Here is a 21,314-nt window from a genome sequence, read left to right as displayed (position 1 = left end):
CTACAATCTGAGAATATCAGGATATGCTTGGGGCAGCTGGGCACCCTGAGCAGTGGATGAATGTCAGAGACCATGTTATAAATTCCTTCTGATTTTGGGAGCATTTCCTAGGTCTAGGCAAGACTTTTGTTCCAAAGTAGGCATAGTTTTTAATCCTGCAAACATTTGCAGTTACTGGACAAATTGCCCAAATCTGCTGTCCCATTGAAACCAGCAGGATGCTTTACTCAAGAGTGTGCAAACTGCAATGCTTGAAAATACTTGCAGAGATCAAGAGAGGAAAGGCTAGTTTGTGAGACTGAATGTTCTGTATCCACCATGTCCTGTAAAATAATTATTATTGGTATTAATAAAGATATGGAATGACTACATTTTTAAGGGGAAGAAAAAAACTTAAAAGCTGGATATTAATTTGTTGTTTTTAACAAAAAAATACGTAGTAACTGGAATTAGTATTTAAATTCAGAACTCTGACAATGATATTTATAGATCCAGACATAAACCTAATATCTTTTAGTATGTTAACTATGTAAGGCAAAGACTATATCTATAATTTAAATTCAATGGTAGTTTTTTTCCACAAAAAAATTGTGTTTGGGGAGGGGATGTAATTGTCATGCTCAAATTCATTAGGTTGTACTAGTGCAAGTTTTATATGCCCTAAAAGAGAAAGGTGGCTCTGAATGCCTTGCCATTACAGATTAGCTGACTGAATCATGACAGTGTCCCAGTTATAGAAAGTGGTTTCAATTTATGTGGCATAATCCAGTCTTTGCTGGATCCCACAGAAGAAATACTGTGGGTATCCTGCCACACAGAAGATGATAGAAACTTGTTTCATCACAAGATCCAAGTGGTGTGCACGTACTTGTGCCCACATCATTTTGGGCAAGCGCTTGGGCAAGTCTGTTTTGGAGAGTGTTAGAGTAGTCCAAAACAAATTCAGCAAATGAGTTAAAAAAGCAATTAGCATGGACAGCCTTAATCCCTGACCCTCTTTGTATGGCTGTGTGTATGGCCAAGGGACAGTGAGCGTGGCTACAAGCATAGCTTGGTGGTTGGGGCATTCTTTTGGAAGAAAATGACTGAAGTACAGTCCCATGTGTACTGAATATTTTGTTGTAGGCAGGTAACTGGAGCAATGGTTTGAACTTAGGGCTCCGCATGCTTTGGAGAATATGCAGGTAAGCAAGCAGTAGTCATGTTCATTCTTACATTGCTTTGCACTTGGCAGAGGAATTAATTAGGGGAACAGGTTTAACAAAAAGTTAAACGCATGTTTAACTTGGATATTATTCACAGGTAGGGGGGGAAATGACTACAGTATTCTCCTGACCTAGCTAGTTGTGACTGAATTTCCTCAGATAGCGGAGGAAAAAGAAACTTCTCCTACATCTCAATGTAGTTTTGTAGATCACTGGAAAATTTCATCACGGTTGCCACTGTTCACCTGTGACAAAAACAGTAGTGTGGCCAGCAGGTCGAGGGAAGGAGGGAGGTGATTCTCCCCATCTACTCCACTCTTGTGGGACCCCACCTGGAGCACTGCATCCAGCCTTAGGGGTCTCAAGCAGAGGAAAGAAATGGACATGTTAGAATGAGTCCAGAGAAGGGCCACAGAAATGATCAGAGGGGTGGAGCACCTCTTCTATGAAGAAAGGTTGAGAGAGTTGGCATTGCTTATCCTGGAGAAATGAAGGCTCCAGGGAGACCCTGTTGTGGCCTTTCGGTACTTAAAGGGGGTTTACAGGAAAGACTGAGAGAGACCTTTTATCAAGGGCTATAGTGACAGGACAAGGGACAGTGGTTTTAAACTGAACAAGGTTTAGATTGGACATAAGGAAGAATTTTTTACGATGAGGGTGGTGAAATGCTGGAAGAGGTTGCCCAGAGAAGTTGTGGAGGCCCCATCATTGGAAGTACAAGGTCAAGTGGGATGGGGCTTTAAGCAACCTAACCTAGTGAAAGCAGCCCCTGCCTTTGGCAGGGCTGTTGAACTAGATGGTCTTTAAAGGTCCCTTCCAACCCAAACAATTCTGTGATTCTGCGAACTTGCGTTTAATCGTTTAAAAGATTGTAAGTACCTCTATGCTAGAAAGTGATCAGGACTCCCAGAAGTATTTATCCAATGTCCAGGGAAACTTTAGTTGACTCCCTGTCCAAAGTGTGGCACTGTTCTTCTCAGAAAGACTAGATTTAAGCGACAAACTTCTCATGCCATTTTAGACCCCTTCTCAATTTGCATAATTTTCAGTCTAGGCACCTAAATTATGTTATGGACAGGCTACCTAATGCAAGGTGGTAATTCCACTTAGGTGGAAGATGACTATGTTAAGTTTAATGTGAGTTTCAAGTACGATGTCATTGTCGAATATAAATTCCTTCTGAGGACTTACTCAGGAAACCTTATTTTTTGTACCTAAATAAGTAATGAAAAGCCATAAACAGATCCCGGAATCCAAGCGTGTCTTTCAGTGAGTCTACATACTTCCCACTTTAAAGCTAAGATATTTCTAAGAAAACTACCTGAAATGAAGGGCTTAGAGGAGAAAAAATGTGTCTTATAATTGCTAAAGTAGTTACCTACACAAAGCTAATTAAAACTCTAACAGATCTTAATTGGGACCTAAATCACACTTCACTGGGACTTAAGTGGTATACAGCATTGGTTCAAGACCTCAGCCTGAAAGTGAATGTCATCATATGGCGTGGATTCTTATCATGCTTCAGCATAATAAAACTCCTTGGAAACTAAAAAAAACCAGGTTCTGTTGTATATAGCTATGCTGGCTTTTGCTAATTAAATTCCTAATCAGTAATTCTTCATAACTGAATCCTAAGTCTAAGGAAGTTTTCTTAAAAGTTCCTTCAGTTAAATACATGTAAAACAAAGCAAATTACTAATAGATGTAGAATAAGATTAAAACAGTATTTTGGACAAAAGAGAACATAGGTTTTTCTTTGATGTTAAGGATAAGGAGTAATATGTCCTGATAATAGTTTGACCGTACTCAAGGAATTTGATGTCTGTATCTTTGTTTTCTAAGATATATGATGTCATTTAGGATCAAAGAAAAATAAAAATTGATTCTTTTTTGAAGTTGCTGTTGTGTGGTATCAGTTCTGGCTTCTAATGATATTCAAGTATATAGTGAGATCTACTACTCTAATAACCCACATATAATATCCTTCCTAAGAACTACGTGACAAAAGGCATTTGTAATTATATTTACTTCTGAAAGATTATGGTTTATAGTTAAACCAAGAGAGGCATCCTGTCATTTTCAGAACCCGTTAAATGTGACAGAATCTATTTTTCTGCCAACTTGTGAAGACCAGGCAGAGAGCAAATTTGCTGTGGTCAGCTAAGTGTAACCACTGAGCAGGAAAGTGAATTTAATAATGCATTATTGTTCTTCACTGAAGGTGAACTGTTACAGTGCCTTTGTTATAGCAGACTTTGTCTCTGCTTAGGTTTCCAGATGCCGTGCAGATTACCTGATTAAAATCTCTAATGCATGATAAAATGTTCCATGTACGCTTTTATATTAACATAAATGCATCAGTTTTTGAGGACTGTGACACTAAAGCTAATTGGAAATATTTACTACTCCATTATGTGGTGCATATTACAAATAAGGATTTATTATATGTAGAATAAATGATAAGCAACTGAGAATTCACAAGGCTTATAACTACACTATGGTTTTGGGGGGGTTAATATAATGAGAGCTAATCTCAAGAGGTTTATGATGGCACCTCAAATTCCTAAGCTGATGTTGGATGTTGGTCTTCTGTTTTCATTTTTATTTCACACAGTAATTCAACTAAAAGCGAAAATATTCCTCCTGGCCAAATGCTGTTCTTTTCTTGGCTGTCTCCTGTCATCATTTCAGCACTTTCAGCTCTTTATGTTTTCCAGCTTCCTCCTGTTTTTCTTTAAATTTTGTCCTTTTTTGGTTATCCCATCAACTTCCAATTAAAATTTAAAGCATGATCATTTGCTTGTCACCAACAAGCTGAATTCTTTTCTTTTCCTAAGTGAATAGAAGTAATATCGGCATGGGTTCATATTATCTACAATTTATACCTGTGTGTCCAAAAGATATTTTGTAATAGTTAGAATTTTTTTTTAGAGAAAGGAAACACATTTTCTGTGCAGACCTGGGCTCAACTCTCCAGTCTGTCAATGTCAATGTCACCCCTCTGTCAGTGGTTTTGTGACCTGTTCAAGTTACATCTTCATCTGTAGCATCCGCTTCTGAACTGGTGAAAAATTTACTTAGTCATTTTCTTAGAAGTTGTGAGCTTCACAATAGAGGGCATTAAGAATAAAACATAGTTCTATATGGATACACAGTTAGTGTAACAGGCATCATGTTCAGCAGAGGCTGTGTATTGGAATGTAGATGTACAGGAAATTTGTTTTAGCAAAACAGTACAAGGGATCTGCCTAGAGCCCACACCTGTTGTGCAGTTAACTCAGGTGAAGTGGTAACGATGAATGCATGCAAAACAAACCCCCTTCCCTTTTTTTTCTTTAAGAGGTGTTGGAACCAACTTCTATATTGCTTTCCATTTTACTGCTTTAAAGGACCTACATATATATAATTAATAGATCTGCATTTATAATTATGTTTTGTGTTCAGGAGAGTTAATGTTGTGGATTCCTGCCTTGACTCTAGGGATAAGATCACTACTACTTTCTGAAGTATACCTGGTCTCAAAAAATGAACTTGAGAATCAGAACTTATGAGCAATGTCCCCCATGATGAGAGATCTTGTCTTCTGCAGGGAGAGAGCGAGCCGGATCAGAGATTTCAAATAACTGCAAGGACAGACACTTTAAACTACAGTTCTCAGCAGCAAACTTTATTGGAAAGAAGGAGAGGGAGATTTTTCTTTCACCTTTGTCATATGTGTGAATATCACAGCGGGCCAAACAGAGCAGAGGCTCAGGAGACTGAAGGGAGGGGGATTAATAAAAGGAGCAATTGGATTAGAATTGGACTTTGGCAGGGAATGGTGGATGAGAAGCTGATAGATTCTGACTTGTTATTAAATTAGAAAAAGGAAATAGATAATTTCATAGCGGAATCAGCTTTTCTTTCTGTGTAGTCTTTTATCCACTTCTTTTGCAAAGTATTTATGAAATGAATTTTGTTCCTCATAAAAAACAATGCAACTTTAAAAGACTTCGAGGAGAAAAGAATTGTCTGATAATTGTTAAACTGGGAGGTCTAATTACCTCCACAGTTAATTAAAACTCTTTAACTGCCCTCTTGGTGTGACAATGATACTTTCTCCTTTCTAAATGAAAGTGTAAAGGTTAAACAAAGCGGCAATCTAGCAAACAGCCTACTAGAATTTGTAATCTGACCCTGAGATCTACTGTTTACTTTGCAGAAATTACAGTGCTGGAGTGTAAAACAGGTGCAGAACACTTGATACTGTTGCCCACTGTTATACAAATGACTTGATTTTTAGTAGGCACCTAGAATTTCCTGGGTTTCCTAAAAAACTCCAGAAACCCTAGATTAACTAAGTGGAAAAACTCAGTCTGTTTCTTGCCCGTGACCTTGGCAGTGAAACAAAAGGAGATTGGTGATGTAAGGTATTTGTTGTATGCAGGAGAAAATACTCACCACTGGAGCTCTGCAGATATAGCTAAAATGGCTTGAACAATTGCTGAAGTTATCTGTAGTAATAGGGACATTTCAGCACTTGGTAACCTAGGACAAAGAAATATTTATTTTGCCAAAGCTACATTATACTATTTTAACATTTTTTTTTGTCTTTTTCTTTCTTCCTTTCTTTCTTTCTTTCTTCCTTTCTTTCTTCCTTTCTTTTTTTCTTTGTTTCTTTCTTTCTTTCTTTCTTTCTTTCTTTCTTTCTTTCTTTCTTTCTTTCTTTCTTTCTTTCTCTCTCTCTCTCTCTCTCTCTCTCTTTCTTTCTTTCTTTCTATTTTTTTTCTTTTTTTTAAGGAACACTTTATTATGGGTCATTTGCAAATAATATGAGACAATACTTTACCCACAGGTTTTTTCACTGAGTATATTCCTAACCAATTCAACATTCAGCAAATGATTACTGGAAATAATGGACATCTCTGAGCAGAGAAAAGTTCTGAATGCCCTGCAGGAGCTTATGGTATATACCTTCTGATAGAAGGGTATATATTATGGATCATCTTATTAGGAGATACCTATGGAAGTCAACATGTATGAAACCTAACCAATCACATTTTGGGTCAGGTTAAGGTCATATATTTATATATATGAATTTAGAAATTCAGCTGGCCAATGCAATTATGCATTTTTTTCCCAACAAACAAGACTCAAATTTCCTGCAACCAATGATTTAAATCAGGAGCAAAGATCTAATACTGTTCAATGTAGGAATTTTAAAAAATAAACTGCACAGCAAAGGTTTGTTTAAAGAGAATTATCTTCGATAATAATTCTGGTTAAAACCAGCCTCCCACTTATCTCTTCTATGTGAAGAATTTTTAGAAAAGCATTTAGCCTACCCTCTCCAAACACTGAACTTAAGAGTATGCAGAAGTGTTTTCTCCCCTTTGCCAGCAGTGTCTTGCCTTCTGGTTTTCCTGACATGAGGATCTGCATTTGGCACTTTTAATCTGTGATTAGGAAAAAAAAAAAGGGGGATTTAAAACTTTGTTCAACAAAGATCTGCTCAAATACAGACTTTTTTTGAATGAAAAGTTGTTTTCATCTGCATGCAATTTCTGCAGTTTAAATAAAATAGCTACATAGGTTCAGTTTGTAGCAGTCTGATTTGTGGGACAGTGAAAGCATGTCCATTTTCCATTGTACAAACTCATAAAAATACAACTTGAATGAGTTTTTAGCTGTGTTTTCAAGGCACGTTTCTCCTTTGTTACATAGCAAAGGCTCGATGTAACAGGCCATAAATTCTGCTAAATAAAAGAGAGCTAGGGAGTGAGCTTAAGCACTGAATCCTTGATTGTCTGTACTGCTTAATTGTTAGCTTTTAGCCTGGCTCTGTTTTGACTGCTACAATTAGCTCCCTCCACAACACATCTGCTCTAGAAAGTGCTAGCACTAAATAATGTGGACACAAGAAAATCTTCACTGCATGGTCAGAGATCAAATCACAGCCCTTTTGTTTAGCACTACAACATCCAAACACAAGAGAATAATATTTGTTTCAGAAAAGGCCATGACTTTATTAAACAGAACATTTTATTTACAGCAAAATATTATCTATGATCCTGTCATCTTTAGGATTGCAGTCCCTGGTCTGCTTGGTTTCATTTAATATTGAAAATGTTTAAGACCCGCATTGCAAATCTGCAGACTTCCTTCCTTTGTACAATTTATGATTTAAAGTACTTGGATTTCTTTCAAATTGAAGTTTTCTAACTACGTTCTGTTGTAGATTTCCCGGACTTTTAGGGAATTTCTTGCAAAGTGTTTGATTGGGGTTTGTCCATTCATTTCACTTTAAGAGAGTCATTAAACCTCATTAAACTTGCAGGTTAGTACAACAGATATTCGTTTACCCAGTTGTTACCCATTAGCAGTTGCTGAAGCCAGTCAATAGCTTTACTACCCAAAGTTATGCTAACAAGTGGAATTCTTCTTTCTATGCTTTGTCTTCCATGAGTCCTTATCCGAAGGTTGTGCTTGATGCATTTGTGCAAAATGTCAGTCAGATATGATTTCTGTTTCAGCTGTTAGCCAAGGTGGGGTATATGAAATGTAAAGGGATATTTGCACACGAACCGAATAATTGAGTTCCTTGGTTTCCTATTTCTAAATAGATATGTCAGTTCTCAGTTCTGAACTTGCATTCAGATTCTTTCATCAGATATATGGCACAGGAAACCTTTCCTGTTGTTCCATTAGGCACTCTGTTATATTTTAACCATTGTGACTTTGGAGATTGAAGACTCAAAGTAATATATAAATTATTTACCTTCAGAAACAAGGAATGGAGATAATTCTTTTGCTTAAAGACAATATAAGTTCTGAACAATAATTGGTTTTGAACCTACTTAGAAACATTAATAAATTATGTTCTACTTTCTCTAATAGACATAAAAATAAATATTTTCTAACCAGCCTATAAAAGCTGTACATCTCAACACTGTTGGAAAACTATAATCTGCAATAAGAGAGTTGGATAACTGAGAGTACCATTTTTTGTACTTTCACTGTTACTCCATTCTTCCCTTTCTGCATCAGTTACCAACAGCCATCCACGCATCTACATAAACAATCCAAACAGGAATTACGATACTAGCCTATGTTAGACCATCATACCAATAGTGTGATAAACTCTAGTATCACTGTCCCTCCTTCTAGGAGCTGCTTCTGAGCACTGCTTAAAATGGTGTAACACAGGAAGCAAGTAGATACAATTTGTTCCTATGTATTTAACCCTTAACAAATAGGTATGATTAGGAATAGAATTCATAGCTGAAACCCAAGAGTACACTGAACAGTATTGCAGACAGGTACAGATATAAAAGAACTTTTTGGGTTCGTCCTATCCACTTCCAGAGTGATTACAACATTACAGAGTTCTACTATAACTTTTTGTGGTTTTCTTTTTGCTGTTTTAGATTATTTAACATTGATTTTTTATAATTAAAATCTTAAAGAATTAAGACGAGGGTGTGTTCATTTATACCCAGTTTTATTTAATTTACTCGATTCAATTTAAAAGATAAAGCTGGGTGGCTAATGAAATTTTCAGTTTAATTTGTGCATAATAGTAACAGGTAGAAAACAATTATGTAAAATTTTAATTGGACTTTACATGGGGAAGGAGGATTTAGTCAAATTAACATTGGTTTAACCTAAAATGGTTTTGATTATTTTTGTAGTTCTAAAAGGATAAATATTTCAGTTATGTTACTGCTTTAAAAATGGTAACCATCTTAATTAATTTAAATGAAAAATTGATTGTCCTAAAACCCGCAAACCTTTCAAGAACTGTCTTCAAAACAGCAAAGCAAAATCAAATCATTGCTTATGCTTATGTTTCCTCCAATTTATTTACTCAGCTGGACACATTAACCGAATTAACAATTTTGACTCCGTTTCTTGCATTACCCTCCAGTGCAAAACCAACATTTTTTTAATGAGTTCACTATCAAGAAAGTATACACTTCTTCAAAAACAGATTTTTTATTAATTGACATTTCAGCGTGATTATCTTTCATAAATTATACACTGTTTTTCCTCACAGCTACAATGCCAGATTAGTATATAGCATCAAATGTTGACGAAAGACTCTGCAGGAGCATTAAGTGTTAGTACTAGTTCATTCATTGTGCACTGAAGTGAGAATTAGAATTTGATTCTTGTTTTGAGTGGGAGGAGAAAAGTGGAAAAGGAATTTGGAATCAGAAAGTCACAATGATAATTTCCGGGTTGTTTTGTGTCCCATGTCCCGCCGCCTGCCCCTCCCCCAACTGAATTCTGATTATATTTACTGAATACTTAAATGAAGGAGAAAAATGAATAAAAGCTTTTAAAGTAGATGGTGCCAGTCATGTTTGTTTGGGGTTTTTTTATTTGGCTTGCATTTTATGTGGTTTGTTCTTTCAGTTATTGTATGTTTAGCCAACCATCAGGCCCGTCCTGAAAGTCAACAATAATAAAAATGTAAATCATCATCAAAAGTATGCCTTGCAGTGAGAGAACATTTCAAAGATTGTTTATCAGTTGTTCATTTTCTCCTGTCAGGTGTTGAAATCTTTTACTTCCCATCATATTGCACAGAAATGCAGTTTTACTGATAGTGTCTACTTGTAGCTAAGCTGTGAAAAAGTCAAAATTTCATTTTGTAAAAGCAGTTATCACACAGAGTACTGCAGACCTAGGTTATTGGTCCTTATTTAGCAAGCTCACAGATAAGATGTCTAATTTCCTGGCCAACGCTTTTGTATGTGGATGTGTGTGTGCATGCGCGCGTGTGTGTGTAAGGGTGTGTATGTACGTGTGTGGGCCCATTAAAATATATAATATTAATAAAAAATACCCTATACAGCTTTTTCAGTTGTACTGTACAGATACAGAAATAACATAAACAGCAGCCGTGAAATCACTGTGAAAAAAATAAGATTTTAATTATTAAATTAACTGTTAATATTATATTACAGTATTTTTAAGTGCTGCATAAAAATTTAATTAGAAATACGATATGTGTGGACTACCTGAGTTAACATTGAGCACAATTTAATATAGACTCAATCAAGTTCTTCTGCTGTTGAATTAAGTTTGAAAAATTGCCATATCTAAATTAGAGCTGTGCTGAAAAAATGGAGGGGAAAAGATACGTTAACTGTTATAATACAGGCTTCTGTGGTAGAAAATGTGCAGTAGAATAGAGGCTTGTCTACCATCTTTCCATAGATGGCTTCTCTGATACATTACAATAATGCTCCCGTTTTCAAGTAATGGAAACTCATGCCAACATTTTGTCTTACCTTTTAAAATACAAAAAATGGCAAATAGTAAAAAATAACATATTTTGATGCCATCTTGGTAAAGTACAGTGAAGTAATGGTTAAAAGACCTGTTCAGTCTACCTCAGGGAAAAAATCTGAAGTCATAAAGAATTATTTTAAGAACTCTTTCTGTAAATGTTTTTATATAACACATGAAGAGCTGCTTAGTTGTCCTGATTTGGGGTATTTTTTATTCTTTTCAACTTTGGTTATAGCTCATACTTTTGAAAGAAATGCAGCCACTATAACGAAGTTGTTAGAAAGGTAGGAGAATGACTTATTAGTGGAACTGCAGAATGAGTAGACCTAGGTTTGATCCCAGCATTTTTTTTTCTGAAAGTGGAATTATGAAAACAGAATTTCAAGCAAGAATTGCAGGTCTGTTTAATTGCATCTACTCTCATGATGCACTTTTCTGTTCACCAGTGTTTCATAAAAGAACAAGTATATCTTATCCTGCACATCAGAGACATTTTGTAATTTCAGCTGAAGATGAAGTTAAAACAAGTGGAAAAATAATTTTGTAGATGGTTTTCTCTGAGCTTTTAATTTTTTTCTCTTAAACCTATACTCCCTTCTTAGCACAGCAAAATGAAACCTTGATTACTGTTAATGCTCAACTCATTTAATAATACAAATCTGGCTCCACAAATATAATAATGACCATAGAAATTAAACAGCAGTTAGAAAAATATATGTGGTTACTATATTGTCAGGAAAGATGAACATACATATATTCATACCTGAATTCCAAGCTCTTTTCCTGAACCTAAGTTATTGCATTTTATTTTTATGCTTCAATGAGTTGCTTTTCATAATTAAACAACTATCTGTAGAGCTGTTCTTTATGTGTTTATTGAAGTTGTCTAACTCATTTCCTGTTGACACAAAATTGTTTGAGTGGCAAAGTAACTGTTATAAATAGCTTTCATCCAAGAAAATGAAGGGGACTGTTTAAGTGGGTTAAGTTTGCCTGTGTGCTTCATGGGGAATTTTTAAACTATGATCTTTACTTGAATTGAATTACTATTGTGCAGTACTTAAATTCCTTTAAAAATATCATTAATTTTAGTGCATTTTAAAAGTCTGAACTCTGTTAAGCATTATCTATGCCATGAACATCTGTCTAAAATGGCATAATTCCAAAGATACTGCAAAAGTTAAAGTTCAGTTGGTGATTTTGTCTATTGTTTAGCTAGCACCAATTTTCCAAGGCCTGAACTTAACCATTGCTATTATTCAGTTTCTGTCTAACTGTTTTCATTTTCATTTTGGAAAGGAGCATGAAAAAAAACCCCAACTAACCACACCCCCACAACATTGTTTAATTTCCTGAAAACTAAGCAAAAAGCCCTCTACATGGCACCAAATCTAAAATAAGAACTAGAAATTTTACATATTCCATATATATTACTCTTTCAAACTTGAACATTTCACTTATTAAGTAATCCAAATTTTTGGCTTTGGTGAGCTCATTTTAAAAAAAGTAGCCTTTATCTCATGATGTAAATTAAATAGCTGTTGTCAGGTCTGTTAAATAGAGTATTTTATTTACCCCACAGCTGATAATAAAGTCACACAATTCACTCTAGACTGGTCTTCCCGTAAGTTATAGCTGTGATGTCTCCAAAGGGATAAAAAAAAGTCATATCCTCTACTTCTCAGCTTATTTTCATCATTACGTATATTCCTATGCTATAATAAATCACATGAAATACTTTTGTAGCTACAGGGCTCAAGGAGTATCTTCAGTGCTTGATATTTATTTGAGCTTCAGAAATATAAATATGTCTAAATCTTGCTGAATGAGGATCCATGTTGTACACTAATACAACAGCGTTTAGACATGTTTGGAGTTTGAGAAATGTAATTAAATAACCCAAATGCAGTCATACTATATGCACAATCTCAAATGTGTGTGTTTTATATGAAATACAGCATCCGGAATATTATTGCTCAATAATCTATGAACATCCTGAAAGCCTGACCTCACCGTATGACATGGGAGAGGAAAAAAATACTTATCTTCTTAAGCAATTAAAGAGCACTTTGCAGGGCAAATCCTGACTAGCACAGCCAGTTTGTAGCCTATACCTCACCAGATGGTGGGCTGTGTTGTGGGAGAAAAATTCTTCGTTGAATAGTGGGACTGATTCTATTCTCATTGATTTCACAGCTTCCTTGATGCAGAATAGAGGAGCAGAAAGTCAAAGTAGCCTGGTTTTTCCTTTGATTTCAATCTAATGTCTTCCTGTTTATTCTGCTAGGGGGAAAGAGAGAAAAATGGAAAGTTTTCTTAAGTAAATATAAACTGAGAACTAGGATTAAATTTAGAGGAAGACCCTCAGCACTTTATTGGATCCTCCCACATAACAGCTCTGCTTCACCAAACATTCATGATGACAGGTTTGGAGAACGTGGAAGAACAGACCTTGGAAAGCAGCCATATTTTTTGCAAAGTATCTATGCATGCAGTTAATTGATTTCCAGTCCTGTTGTGTGCTTCCATCATACTATTTCCGTCTCAGTTTTAGTTTTATACTCTCCTCCTTCCCCTGATGCATGCGTGTGATACATTGCTTATTCACACTCTCCAACTTCAAGCTCTAGCATCTAGTTCAGTTTAGTTCAGCCTAAACATGTGGGGATACAGAGAAAGTGGATGGAGCAGGAAATGCACTGCCACAAACTTTGCTGTCTTCCAACAGGATCTTGAAGGTTTTAAGGGATTGTCCTTCTTGGGTTTCCCCATAAGATTAGTGTGTAGGGTTTGGAAAATGTTTTGTGGCTTGTGACCACAAAAAAAGACCTCTGCTAGGATAACTTTGTGTAATACGAGGGAACTTCACAGAGCTGTTCTATTTCTTCAGCGCAGGATGATGTGGTTTATGTTCAAATAGATTAGACCAAAGGCAGAGAATGATGGAATGCCTACTGAAACAGAAGAGTGAAAGGACAGTAGGAAAAGGACAGAAATTGAAATACAGGAAATTCCATTTAATCAGGAAAATCCTTTTTTACTGTGATGGTGGTGAAGAGAGGTGGTGGAGTCTCTCTCCAGAGCTATTAAAAACCCAGCTGGGCAGAGTCTTGATTTGGGGCTGGACTAGGTTGTTTCTAGAGGTGCCATCCAACCACAACCATCCTGTGATTCTGCAAGTCAGTAAAGAACTGTTATCAGAAGTTAATGAGAGAAAACGTGATAAAGATGTTCCTCTGCTATTTTTCAACTGTAACATGACCTGAAGAGAAGCAGTGAATAAATGAGATGCTTGCTTCATTTTGTTGTGTTCTTATGGGAGAAGAAAAACAAAGCCATTTGTCTGAGAACACAACACACACTTTAATATTTTCATATTCCCAAACAGTCTGGTCTTGTTTCCTGTGTTTTGGGATCCATATGCCATGGTTTGCTCTCCATTAAGTATAGGAATCATATAATTCATTTTACATATCACTGATAATGCAGACCATTTGTATTCTCAAAAGCTGTTTTAGAAGACTTTTATATTATCAGTTTTAAAATAAAATCCCCTGAAAGAAAAAGTACACCTAGAAAATGAATTGATTTCTTAACTGTCGTGGCAATCTTTTCATACCCTAGTTAGCAATAAATGTTTTCTTTTTAGAGTTCTTTGTCTTTTAAATCTGGTTTATAAAATATCTATTTTTACGCAGAACTGATTTTACTAAAGCTGCTGAGACTTTGAGAAGTTTGGAAGTCTCAGAAGGGTCTCAACATGGAAGGGTTGTCTTTAATAGCACTTCATAAACTGGAATGCTTTTAAGTGTAAGTCAGTATTTCTCAAAGTAACATAGACCTATTAAAACTTTATTGACAAAAATAATTGGAGGCTGAGAAATTATAATTACCATTAATTTGAATAAATGTATTCAGTTTAGCTGTTCACATATACATCAGAAATCACAACTGCATTGAAATCAGTGTATACAATTATCTCTCGCAATATTTATCTTCCTATGAAGTGACACATTGTAGGCTTTGTAATGAAACATTTCTGACAGAGTTATATAATTGCAGACCAGTAAGCACAGCTGCAAATGTGAGGAAATAGGGTATTTTAGGTATTTTTCTGACAACTTGGGCACTGGGTGGCTCTCACGGATTTTCAGCTGATGACTTATTTACCAACTGAACAGGGGAGTTATGTGCCATTTAAATAATACAGAAGTAACAGGTTTGGAAAATCTGAACTCACCTTCTACCTGCATTAAAACCAGTTGGGATTTTTTAATTTTTTCAGCTTGTAGTTTTTTGGACAGTGATAATTTGGATTTGAGGTATTTTTCCAGCCCCCAGCATCTGAACAGACTCATATCAGATGTGATCTATGCAAAGCACAACAGCATATGTCTTTACTCCAGTACTTAATCTACTTGCAGCCTTTAATTGAAAAAGGTTGGATTATTGTTTTTCATTTAAAGCTTTCATCAGCTTTTAGAATTGATAGTGCCTATATTCACAAGGGATTAAGGAAGAAAAGAAGTATACATTCTCACAGCCTTTAAATCACATAATTTGCCACTGAAATTAATGTGTATCATCTTGAATTATTATTTGATCTTATACATAAGTGCTCTGCTATTTAAAAAGAGTCTTAATAACAAATCTACCAAAGGCAGTTCAAAGCCCTTTTATAATTTTTTTTCATTAGTATCTCCCATTTTCATTTCATTGCTTTTGTTCCTTACCACCTTCTTCATCCAGAAAAATAAGTAACAGCCAGTGTCGCTTTTGAAATGGAAAAATGGTTTCAAATCACTGGCAAAGCTTAATGACTTCTGACTGCTGAGATATGTTAATTTAAGCCAGACCAAATGTTCCTCAGCTGCAAATATTTGGTGTTGTTCACTGGGAACTGGCAAGATTTATGAGGGCCCAGTGGCAAAGGCTCTCTGCTCACATGCCTCACATTACAATTGTTTCACATGTTAGATGATAAAAGGCTGCTTGAAAAAAAAAAAAAAAAGAAAAAGAAAAAGCAGGGGGGAGGAAGGAAAAGAATCAACTTTTCACAGCAAATGTGTATAGGCCCAAAGAGGATGAGGACTTAGAAAGACAGCTATGCTTTTTTTCTGCCAGTGAATCTTCTCAAAGAACGATTTAACTGCTGAATTAATGTGGTATTCTCATGCCAATCTGCATTCTTTTTGCCCTCTCAAAACATCAAAATCCATGTGACTAGATGGTTCAAAGCACTGGTAATGGAGCAGAGAGGACTTTTTTTTTTTTTTTTTTTCACTTCTATGTGGCCAGTCCAAACGTTCTGCAAACTGGTAGTAGCCAAAAGTTATTAACCTTTGGCTCTTCGCTTATTTTGAGAAATTAAGTTAGTGGTGTAAGTTCAGTAATGAGTAGACAGGTATCTAAATCATAAATACCACAGTAACTTTTGCTGATAGACACTCTTGATAGAGGAATCTTACGGAGATAGGGCAGAGACCAAACTGTCCTCTGGGAGGAGGCAGCTGCAGGACTAGCACATCAATAGGAAGTATCTGTGGAAGCGTTCCCTGCCATTCTGTATATTAGGTTGTAAGACTGTAAATTGGGAAACATTCAGTCTGTTGTAATTCAACAGTAACAGCAAAGAAAAACAGCAGAGGGGACAGGGTTATACAAGTTATGTTCATAAATTTAATTTTTTCGTATTTGCTTAAAGCGGAAATTTTATCCTCTTTATTAATTAAAAGAAAACTGAATTCCTGACTGGGTTACATTTACATTAATATATAAGTGGCTGTGAAATTTGAGAGTCTTACTATATTCCTAAATGTTCTAATAGGATTTTTTTTCTTTTCTGAAAGCAGAAGCAAAAACTAGTACAAGCGAATATTGGTGTGCAGAGAAAAGACTGAATGCCTTCTTTGCTGGGTTAAACAACACCTCACCTATAGCCCTTCTCTTATCCACACTTAAAACCTTTGAGACAAATACAATTTTGCTTTCTGATTCTGTCTGATGTTGTTATTGTTGAAAGCCTAATTGCTGCTTTCATGCAGTCAGGTAACCTCAGTACTAGAGCTACTGGCTTCCCACTGCTGCTGATGCTTTGATGCTTTACTACTGCTTTTTGCACTCCGTTCCTTCTCATACCTGATAGAACAAGTAAATTCTCCAAGAATTCACAGGGAAGGATGGTACTTTACTTATGCTGGATCAAATCACCCCCGAAACCAAACAAAAATCCTGCAGTGTATCTCCGTGGAAGTCTTAGGGGCATCCTGAGCTGCGTGAGCATCAGTGCGAATTCATTCAAACTTTACGGTATGGATGTTTGCAATCAGAATAGATTAACCCTGATTATACAAATCAGCTACAGTGAAGGTCTACTAAGCACAGAAATGACTGCTCTAATGATTATAAGGTGAGAACTCCTGGGCAGTATTCAGTTTCCACTGAAGGTAGTGGGTACTGTGAAGGCTATGTGCATTCCTAGCATTTCGAACAGGAGAGAGAAATGCCGCCACAGGGGTCAAAATGTCCCCTTGAGAGTTAAGAAAGGATTTTCACTTTTTAAAATGTACATAATAGTTCTCACAGACAAGAGAAATATCTTGAAATAAGTAAAACAAATGTTTATGGGGTTTTTAATATATTTATTAACTAAATTATGGAAAAATATGATGTTCATATTTGCATTAGGCTGGAACTGTTGTTCCTTAGGGAAAAAAATTACACAATGTATTTGTGCTAAATACTTTAATTATTCACTTCACTGGGATAAAAGGAAGAAAATCTGACAGCCAACAACAACAAAAAAATCCAAATTCTTTTCTTGTATTAAATATGACACATTGTAAAAAGCAGTATTTTCACCCTTGAAATATTTAGAAGTATTGACATTCTGTCCACTCAATTGTCAGCTTGTCGTTAGAGATAGAGCTTCCAAGTTCTTAGCATTTAGTAAACTGACACTGATCTCTATTCTTCTTTAAATTTATATGTAATTCTTGGCTTAAAAAACCTTCTGTGATACCATGAAAGGTTATTCTTGCTGTAGACACTTTAAAAATTCTGTGCTATCCTTATGGCTGTGTTCCTAATCTATCAAATTTATATTTTTAAATAAGCCTTATTAGTTTTACCTTAAGTCTCAACAAACCTTGGAAAGGGATTTGGGAATATTATCGGCTACTGTTCCCAAGGGGACATGTAGAAATTCTATCTTGTGCTACTGGAAGAAGGCTCCTCAGTGCCCCAGAGCCAGTGAGGAAGGGGAAACAGAAGGACCCATGTGGAGACAGAGCAAAAGCTGGTGGAGTTAGAGGCAGACCTGGGAGGCAAGGGCTCTCTTCACAAGTTCTTGGGTTAATTCAGTGGGAATTTGTGTATGATAATCAGGCAGCACAAAATCAGCTTCACGAATCTGAGGGTCAGGCTTTGTGTGCTTAAAATCAAAGTCTGTGTCAGAGCCTGCCTTCCTTACCTGAGCTAAACTCCGGTGGAATTTAAGTAAATAGTAAACATGAAAGTCTGAGAAAAGGATTTGCTCCTTTGTGTACCAAATAAGTATATAAACAAAATTAGCTGCATGTTAATAAAGGTTAAACCAAGAAAAAGTGTAACACAGGAGAATAAATTGCCAAGCCTTCCTAGCAGAAGCAATGGCATTGCTTAATTTCTCTGCTATTATTCATATTGCTGTGTTTAGAGTGCTAGAGAAGTCCCTTATGATTTAAATAAGGTTTGTCATGTTTTAGTTCTATTGGCATGTAAATTCTTCAAGGATAAAATATTGGTTAAATTTCTCTGTTTTCTTTCACTCCTGCTTATATGATGAAGCATGATTTGTGGTATTTGATGTAATCAGAGTATCATTAATTTTCTGCTAAAATGTTTCTGCATATGGCCATGCAAAATAAGTATCTACCATGCCATCAGTTGGTTAAAGAATCAAAATGAGGATGACAGTGTTTTTCTAAAGAAGATTTCTCTGAATCTTTCCACCCACAGGCTCTGTTGAAGGCAGTAAATAGTCCATTTTTGTTAATGAAGCTTCACTCATACAGCTGGGATTGTTTAATATTTTACGAGTGTTACTTTGTTTTGCTCTCAACGATCTCAGGCAGTTAAGGATTTATGAATCGTGTTTTTCTCAGCCCATCTGCGGTTTCCTATCTTCCCTGGCCTTGAGAATATGTTTAAATTTATTAAAGCGAAGCAAAGGCTCATTATTTCAAAGGAGAGCCAAAGTGACACAGTGAATTGGTTATTAATGGAAAGGCACTGCCATAGGGCGATTGAAATTTAATGATATCCTACAAGAAAAAAATGAGGGTGTCACTTTCCAAAAAGTCATGCTAAATGCCAGCCTTTTTAAGGTCCTGCCGCTAATTTTATGCCTGCGCACAGTAATGTTTTCAAAAGCGTTTAGGAAACACGGACCAGTGACTGTACTGATTATCCTTTTCACCTTCTCGCCTGTTCCAAATGGGTTTGTGCAGTGAGCGATTTAATCTCTAAATATAGGGAACGTAAAAAAAAATAACATTGCTGTTTTTCACAAGCTAAGGGCCTTTTGCAATCCTCCAGAGATGGACTTGCAAATATGCTATCTCCATATGCTCACAGTAAGCTCTCAAACTGGCTCATCACCAAAAAAAAAAAAAGGAAAACAAAAAACTTCAATCACTTTATTTCTTCTGCTTTTCTGTCATTCAGAGATGTTTTATGTACACAGAGTACATTTATCAAAATTTAAGTCACATGTGATTAGCACATACCTAGGAATTTCTGAAATTTCTCCATTTTCTCCTGATTAGTCTACATTTTCTTTTGGAAGACAGTCCTTATTTCCTGAAATGCCTTCCACCTGTTTCTGAATTGTCCTTAGTTTATAATATAATGTTCATTTAGACTTTGTCACTATGTTTTCTCAGTTTGAAAGACAAGCTGTGCAATTTCCTGGCAAAATCCAGTGTATTCTTCCCAAGTGAATGTCGAGGCTTGGTGTTTTTTGGTTTGTTTTTTTTTTTTTTTTTTAATTTGAACTGGGTATCATTCTCAGACCATGGACACCCAATAATGAGTTCCTTAAGTGACTGTAGAAAGAGTTCCAGATGGAAGAGGGAGATGAGGGGAGAGGGGAAATAACTGTATTAGGACTGCAGGATCAGGCTGATAGAAACTTGTTGATGATGCTGGTGCTCAATGGAGTATTATTGTTTAATGTTCCAGTGCTAGTGATAACTATATGGTTTCTTCTAGTTACGTGTTTCAACACATGATTTACTACAACTATAACCATGTTTAAGCACAATTGAGGAAAACGGACTGTGGATAAATCATGGATAACACAAGGTCTGTGTAAATGTCTGGACAGAAAATAGCTTGTGATAACCATGTCAAAAAAGTAGGCTTTACATTAGACACCTCACAATGTTAGATGACAGCTCCTTTGTAAAAGCAGAAGAACTGACGAAGGATTCTCATGCCATGACAACAAAGCTGCTATGGCTACGCAAGCTATTGTGTGACCTTCCTCAGTTCTCAGCCATCGGGAAGAAGAATCCCCTTTAGTACTTCCCCATAGCCATTCTCCTAAGATATCAGCTCCCCCAGAAAGCATACAAATACCCAGCAAAGTGAAAAGGGATAGTAACATAAAGGGACATTTGGTATCAATCATCCTCAGTTAATACAGAAATGGTAGAAGTCTGTGGTGGAAAAGACATGCTAGGTCACCTAGTTCATCTCCCTGCTGGTACAGGAAATGTTCCCCACATATATTTTCTAGTGCCCTGTCCAGTCTACTTTAAATACCTGATGCAACTCATTTATATTTATATTGTAATTTTCTTACAAACATAAATATAAAACCAAACTCCAGACATTGCCCTTGACAGTCACATTAGTAACAAATCATTTTCTAACCTTGCTTATGGTAGATTTCCAACCATCTGCTGACAGGTAAACAGAAATATGTGGGGTTTTTTGTTTGTTTGTTTGTGGGGTTTTTTAAACTCCCAGAATACTTTCAGTTTCCAGCCTTAACAAATAAAATGACATATTCACCCCCACCCCCGCAACCCAGTTATAAAATGACAATCCCATGTTATTTCTAAAGGGAGAAGTGTTACCCTTTCTGGAGGCATGTGTCTGATAAGCATCCCCTGGGCACAGTTCTGCTCCCCCTGCACACCCGATAACCTGTGGTCTCAAACATACCTTCTGCCATCTGTGTGCCATAGAGGTGGAGGCAGCCATCTCCCTACCTCTTAAATGTTAACAGCCCTTAAAAAAAATTAAATAAAATTATTGCCAAATTTTGAACTCTTTCTCCTACAGACTACAATCATGAGGCAAGAGGTTCCGGTTTGTTCAGGCTATTGAAGAGTTGCAGTGGTACAGTTACTTGCAGAGCAGAGCCAGGCTGGGTGAATTGAGTCGGGGTGGGTGCCAGTTCTGAGGGGAAGGGAGCAGGCATCGCTTCACATGCCTTGGTCTTGGATCTGTGAGTGGGAGCTGGGAACCTTCCTTGTTCTATGGGAAGCAAAGGCTGCTGCTCAATGTATGGAAACCACCTGGTGAGAAGGCCTCGCTGTAATTAATACCAGGAGATGGAAGGGTTAGAAGGAAGGGTCAGCTTCTGTGAGGTGCTGAGTGTCTTCTCCTCTGGCTTAAATTGGTGAAAAGGAAGGATCTTCAAACTGGGTGCAAGAATTATTATAGCCAGCACCATGCCTTCACAGGGACATTCTGTTGTCGGGGGTGAGAGGGCAGAGGAGTCAGAAAATAAGGTCAGTAAGACCAGCAAATAGTGTGTAAACTGAAGCCCTAATAGGA

At 36.4% G+C, this 21,314-nt stretch overlaps 1 protein-coding gene across 6 annotated transcripts in view; it reads left to right on the top strand.

Annotated features, from left to right (window-relative positions):
* The window catches only part of DACH1 (dachshund family transcription factor 1), a 370,345-nt gene that overhangs the window by 279,835 nt on the left and 69,196 nt on the right, over nt 1-21,314 (top strand). The window lies entirely within an intron of this gene.

Source organism: Falco naumanni, chromosome 2, assembly GCF_017639655.2.
Source record: "Falco naumanni isolate bFalNau1 chromosome 2, bFalNau1.pat, whole genome shotgun sequence".
Classification (NCBI taxonomy): domain Eukaryota; kingdom Metazoa; phylum Chordata; class Aves; order Falconiformes; family Falconidae; genus Falco; species Falco naumanni.
This window is presented reverse-complemented; position numbering and strand designations above follow the sequence as displayed.